The following is a 6588-nucleotide window of genomic DNA, read 5'->3' on the forward strand; positions in this document are numbered from 1 at the left end:
AAGTGGAGGATAGAAGCACTTCTTAAAAATGAAGTAACATGTCTGTGAAAGCCAGAAATCTTGCTGGTTGGTAGGTGTCAAAATATTTATTTACCACAAGACTATACAAAGAAATAGTTTAAAAATCATACAATGTGATTTCCTATTTTTCTCCCCCAATTTCTGTCTCTCACAGTTGAAGTGCACATTTGATTAGTGGCGATTTTTACCTATGGACTGCAGACCCCGCCCCCCCCCCCGGTAAAATCCACCACTTCTTCCGACTAGCCTATCCCTACTCCTCCTAACCTCTTTCACTCCTCCTATCCTGCCTACCCTACCCCTCTATCTGTTCCCATCCATTCCTACTTATCCTATTGCTTTTCGTTCATCCACCCACCTCCTTTTAGTCTGTTAACTCTTATGAGTAGGGCCCTCCTTCGTCACGTACTCACCCTACCTCTTTACCTCACCTGTGCTCTTACCCAGTTCTTCCCTTCCTCTACTTCATCTTCAGTCTCCTCCACAATTTTGATACCTACTTCAGAACTGATGCTGATTTTAGTTCTACCAGCGATACCCCTATTTATGCTGTATTTTATCAACACACCCTGTACATTACCTTGTAATTTGATTTTTTGTTTGCTATGTACGGCACTGCGGACACTTTGTGGCGCCTTATAAATAAACAAACTACTACTACTACTGTTTTCTGCCTATGTAAAGCCAGATGCAGACCCCAGCCACATTTGAGGTCAGTTTTGAAATAGAATGTGATAGCAGAGTATTTGTTCTGAATACCCGGGTGGTAAATGTAAATAGATCCTGTAAAATAACTTGGGTCTTTGATAACATATTACTGTCTTGCAATACTGAGTCCAAAAACAAGTTATCAGTATTGTAATAGATGCAATACAATATTTTTTTTACAGTTGTAAATAGATTGGACAGTGGTCTCCGGAAACAATAGGCCACACAGGTATGAGGCTAGCAAGTATCTGTGAGCGATGTGCATGTGGTGAACAAGTTTAAAACTCACCCCTCTTCACAGATCTGCTGCATGTAGGAGTATGTCTCCCCTTCTTCTGCTGTATAGGGTGTCTGGATGCTTTGGTCCAATAGCTTCATAGTAGAGTAATGGTCTGTGTCCCACTGATATAGCTGATACTGGGGATGGTGACTCGAGTCTCAGTCGCAAAGTTACTAGGCTCCTGGTATCTACACACAGTCTCTCTTCAGGCTACTGACTGGAAAAGCTGCCCAATTACTCAGTCTTTCTCCAGCAAAGCTTCTATCTCTCAACCCAGCACATCAGTTACAGAGTTTCCTATCCCAGAATCCCAGAAACATCAAAGTATTTGCTAAATCCTAGTGGGCTAAAGGAACCTTAAAGCCCAGAGGGAGGAGAAAGGCCAGATGCCTTGCAGTGACACTATCAAAGCCACCAATGGTTGCATTTAGTAACTGTGATCAAAGTGTGGCAAGCAAAGCAAGCACACAAAGGTCTGTTTGAGCTCCTTTCTTTTGACCTTGCCCCTCCCCTTGCTTTGTCACTCCCACTAGGAATAGACTTAGCAATCGCATGCTTTCTCTCTGCTTCTCTCCTTTGCAAATGCAAAGTGACTCAATGATAAGGGTTCTCCAAACATTGCACATGAAAGTCCATGGTAAGCACATGCAGAGTAGATGGTTGTTATTTCTTGCAGTAACTGTTAACCATTGCAATCCATGGGTGTTCTCTGGTGAAACCTTTGAGGGCTATGTCACTTAATTTTCTACTACAAAATGATCATATATATACTAATATTGGCAATATTGAAAGCAGTATGGAAAATATCTCTCTCTCTCTCTCTCTCTCTATGACGGGATACAATTAATGCAAATGTCCACTTAATTTATTTATTTACAGTTTCTTATATAGCGCAGCAGATTCCGTTGCGCTGTACAATTGTAAACAGAGATAAAACAAACTGGGTAACAACAGACAGACTTGGAGGTAGGAGAGCCCTGCTGCAAGCTTACAATCTATAGTGATATAGGAGGGAAACAAAAGGATAGGCACCAGTAATAGCATAACTTGTAGGCCCAGAAGGGAAGTTATAAAATACATAAGTTCCTCAGAGGGTTATGCGTATGGAACTTAAATATGATAGGCTTCCCTGAAGAGGTGAGTTTTCAGGGAGCGCTTGAAAGTTTGGACGCTAGCAGAGAGTCTTATTGTGCGTGGAAGGGCAAATGGTGGGAACAGCTCGATGAAAGTCCTGTAATAGTGAATGGGAGCTGGTAATCCGTGCAGAAGAGAGACGCAGATCTTGTACAGAGCAGAGTGGTCGAGATGGGAGATATTTTGTGATATGTACAGAGATATCAGCTGGTGCAGTATGGTTAATAGTTTTAGATGCAAGTAGAAGTGTTTTATATTGAATACGGTAAGATACAGGTAACCAATGGAGGGACTGGCAGAGTGGATCAGCAGACAATGAGAGTCTTGCTAGGAAGATCAGCCTAGCAGTGGCATTTAAAATGGATTGCAGTGGCGAGAGTCTGTTCTGGGAAAGACCAGTTAGGAGACTATTGCAATAATCAATGTGGGATATAATGAGTGCATGGTTAAGAGATTTAGTAGTGTCTTGTGTGAGATAGGATCATATTTTGGAAATGTTTTATAGATGCATGTAACATGATTTGGAGACAGATTTAATGTGGGGAACAAAGGACAGTTCAGAGTCAAGGATGACCCATAGGCACCGAGCTTGTGGGGTAGGTTAGATTGTCAAGATGTCAACAGTGATGGAGATCTGAGGATGGTAACTGTTCTTAGCTGGTGGGAATATAAGTAATAGTAGGTGGGAAGGAGTATAACCGCACTGGTATGTGTGTAGTTCAGATGATAGCAAAACAACTGTGAAGAACTGACTATTTCCTAAATAATGGAGTATGTGAGTCCCTGTGCACCTTAGTGGCCCTTGGGCCTAGTGGTGCCTGTTTGTGGGACAGTCAGTGGTGCACCCCGGAGTTAGAGTAGCAATATGTAAATTATGCCAAGAGAGGAGGAGAAAGAAAGAAAACTCTGGGTGGGGGCACCCTTATTTCACTGTTGTTAAAGGAGTGTTTATAAATTCACTTAAAAGGTAATCTTTAATGGATATGCTCTAAAATATTGTTCCTTATAATTTTGAACCTATGTGTGTATGCGCCGCAAAAATATAAATAATTGGGGGGCAGGTATTGCCCCTTGGGGAAAGGAGACAGCCGGTTCTCAGTAACTGTTGATCCTCATTTGTCCTATGTTGTCACCATGGAACTGGTATAGGTATAGGATTTAAATCATTGGATAATTTTCCTTAAAATCGGTTGTCACCTTGCAGGCAGGGATTTGCAAAAGACAATAATTGCTCTATTGCTGAAATTTCATTGAAACTCACAAGGGGGCAGTATGGTGCCACAGATAAATATACACAGGAAGAAATTGTGCTGTTAAAGACGTATATTAGGCAAATGCTCTCCTGATCTGGGCAAGTAAGTACTGTGAGGGGAATCCACTGGGCTGTGCCAGTGGTTACCTGTTAACCTGACCCGCCTTAGGTATAGGGCTGGTATCAGGTCCTGTAGCCGTCTCTCAGTTGCAGTGTCCCCGGGTGAGTTCCTGCCTGGCCGGTCACGTGAGTGCACCACGTGATCGGCAATCCCTCCTGACGTACATTTCGAGATGCGCTTGGTCACAGGGGGTTGTGTGTCCCCCTGTGACCAAGCGCATCGCGAAACGTTCGTCAGGAGGGATTGCCGATCACGTGGTGCACTCACGTGACCGGCCAGGCAGGAACTCACCCGGGGACACTGCAACTGAGAGACAGCTACAGGACCTGATACCAGTCCTATACCTAAGGCGGGTCAGGTTAACAGGTAACCACTGGCACAGCCCAGTGGATTCCCCTCACAGTACTTACTTGCCCAGATCAGGAGAGAATTTGCCTAATATACGTCTTTAACAGCACAATTTCTTCCTGTGTATATTTATCTGTGGCACCATACTGCCCCCTTGTGAGTTTCAATGAAATTTCAGCAATAGAGCAATTATTGTCTTTTGCAAATCCCTGCCTGCAAGGTGACAACCGATTTTAAGGAAAATGATCCAATGATTTAAATCCTATACCTATACCAGTTCCATGGTGACAACATAGGACAAATGAGGATCAAAAGTTACTGAGAACTGGCTGTCTCCTTTCCCCAAGGGGCAATACCTGCCCCCCAATTAATTATATTTTTGCGGCGCATACACACATAGGTGCAAAATTATAAGGAACAATATTTTAGGGAATATAAGTAATTCAGTTTTCGAAATATTGAGTTTGAGGTGGCGAGAAGACATCCAAGATGAGATGGCAGAGAGGCATTCAGAGACTCAGCCCAAAACCACTGGTGACAACTCTGGGGATGATAGATAGATTTGAGTATCATACACATATGAATGATACTGAAATCCGAAAGAGCTGATGAGTTTGCCAAGAGATGAGGTTCAGATTGAGAAAAGAAGAGGACCTAAGACTGAGCCTTGTGGAACTCCGACTGACAGAGGTAGTGAAGAGGAGGTAGAGTCAGAGAAGCGAACACTGAAAGAGCAATCAGATAGGTAAGATGTGAACTAGGAAAGGGCTGTATCATTAAGACCTAAGGAGTGCAGTGTTTGTATGAGAAGAGTATGATCAACAGTGTCAAACGCAGCAGAATGATCTAGAAGAATAAGTAGTGAGTAATGGTCTTTAGACTTGGCAGTTACCAGATCATTCACCACTTTAGTCAGTGCTGTCTCAGTGGAGTGTTGGGAACGAAAGCCTGACTGAAGCAGGTCTAATAGGGTATGAGAGTTAAGAAAGTGTGTGAGGCGTGAGTAGACAAGTCTCTCCAGTAGCTTGGAGAGGCATGGCAGCTGAGAGATAGGATGGTAGTTAGAGAGAGAGAGAGTTAGAGTCAGAATGGGAGTAATCACTGCATATTCAAGCAGAGAAGGAAAAGTACCAGTAGCAAGAGAGAGATTGCAAATTTTAGTTAAGGTTGAAATAAGCACAGGAGATAGAATTTTAATTACTTGTGCAGTTATAGGATCAAGAGGAGAGGTAGTAGAGTAGGAGGATAAGAAGAGTGTGGAAACTTCCTTTTCATTTGTAGGCTCAAATGAAGAGAAAGTGCCAGAGGGTTCAAGTGGGGAAGAAAGTGGGTATAGAGGTTGTGGAAGAGCATACCATTTCATCTTGGACATTATCAATCTTGTCCTTAAAGTAGGAGGCAAGTTCTGGTGCACTGATGGTAGCCGGTGGGGGAGGAGAGGGAGGGTACAGAAGAAACTTAAATGTGTTAAAAAGTAATTTAGGGTTAGTGGCATGAGAAGAGATGAGAGATTGGAAGTACATTTGTTTGGCAGTGTCCAAAGCATTGCAGTAGGAGGGGTAACTAGTCTTATATGTGAGGAAATCAGTCAGATTAAGAGATTTACACCATTGGCGTTCTACTTTACATGACTGGGTTTGTAGTTGTCTTGCTATTTTGGTGTGCCACGGCTGGCATCTAAGCCTACGGGGGGTGTAATGGCTACCTGGAGCAACTTCGTCAAGGGCTATTCCAAGAGTACGGTACAGGTGGGAAACAGCAGAGTCAGGAGAGGTAAGTGTAGGAATTAGAGAAAGCTGTTGTTGCAGAGAGGTGTTGTCGAAAATTATTAGCATTAGTGTTTCTAGGCATGCATGATTTCTGTGTCAGTGAGCTTGGGTTAATAGAGGAGAGCGAGAAGGTAATGAGATTGTGATCAGAGAGAGGGAAGGGAGTGTTAATAAAATCAGAGACTGAGCACAGCCTGGAGAAAACAAAGTCAAGGCAGTGGCCTTCCTCATGAGTAGAGGAGTCAGAACACTGGGAGAGGTCGAGAGAGGAGGTTAGATAGAGGAGTTTGGAAGCCTGCAGAGATTGTGGACTGTCAATAGCAATACTGAAGTCACCCCGGATGATGATGGAGATGTCAGAGGATAAGAAGTTGGGAAGCCAGGCAGAGAAATCGGGAAAAAAAATTAAAATGGTAAAAAAAAAACGCAAAATAATGGGTAAAAAGTGCGGTCTGAAAGGGGCCTTAAATTATATATTTGTTCTATTAACCGATACTTATATCAACTGATGTACGTGGTTTATTAACAAAACAGAAAAGTATCTATTAAGAATTGACCTTGACTATCTATGAAGTTGTGGACATTGAGATGAAAGGTCACAGTGGTAGACAGTAGAGATTTTGATCCAAAGGATTATAGAGTGAGGGAATTCCCAGGATCTCACTCCAGTTAGTTCTTGTTATGCTAATTTATTCTGTATCTGTTTCTGTCTGAAAACATATAAAGAATCAAAGCTGTTTCCAATGAACTTGTGTTGGTATCAAAGCTTTGATGAAATACTGAATCTTCTGAAAAAACTAAAAACAAACAAACAACCCCCCCCCCAAAAAAAAAAAAAAAAAGAAGCTAAACTGGTGTACTGTGCATGTGTATTGAAAATAAAAATAAAAGCTTCTTTCAAAAAGAACAACCACAAGTTTATTTATTTATACATTTTTATTAAATTGTGGGATGG

This window comes from Crinia signifera, chromosome 4 (assembly GCF_055691185.1).
Source record: "Crinia signifera chromosome 4, ASM5569118v1, whole genome shotgun sequence".
NCBI classification, from domain to species: Eukaryota; Metazoa; Chordata; class Amphibia; order Anura; family Myobatrachidae; genus Crinia; species Crinia signifera.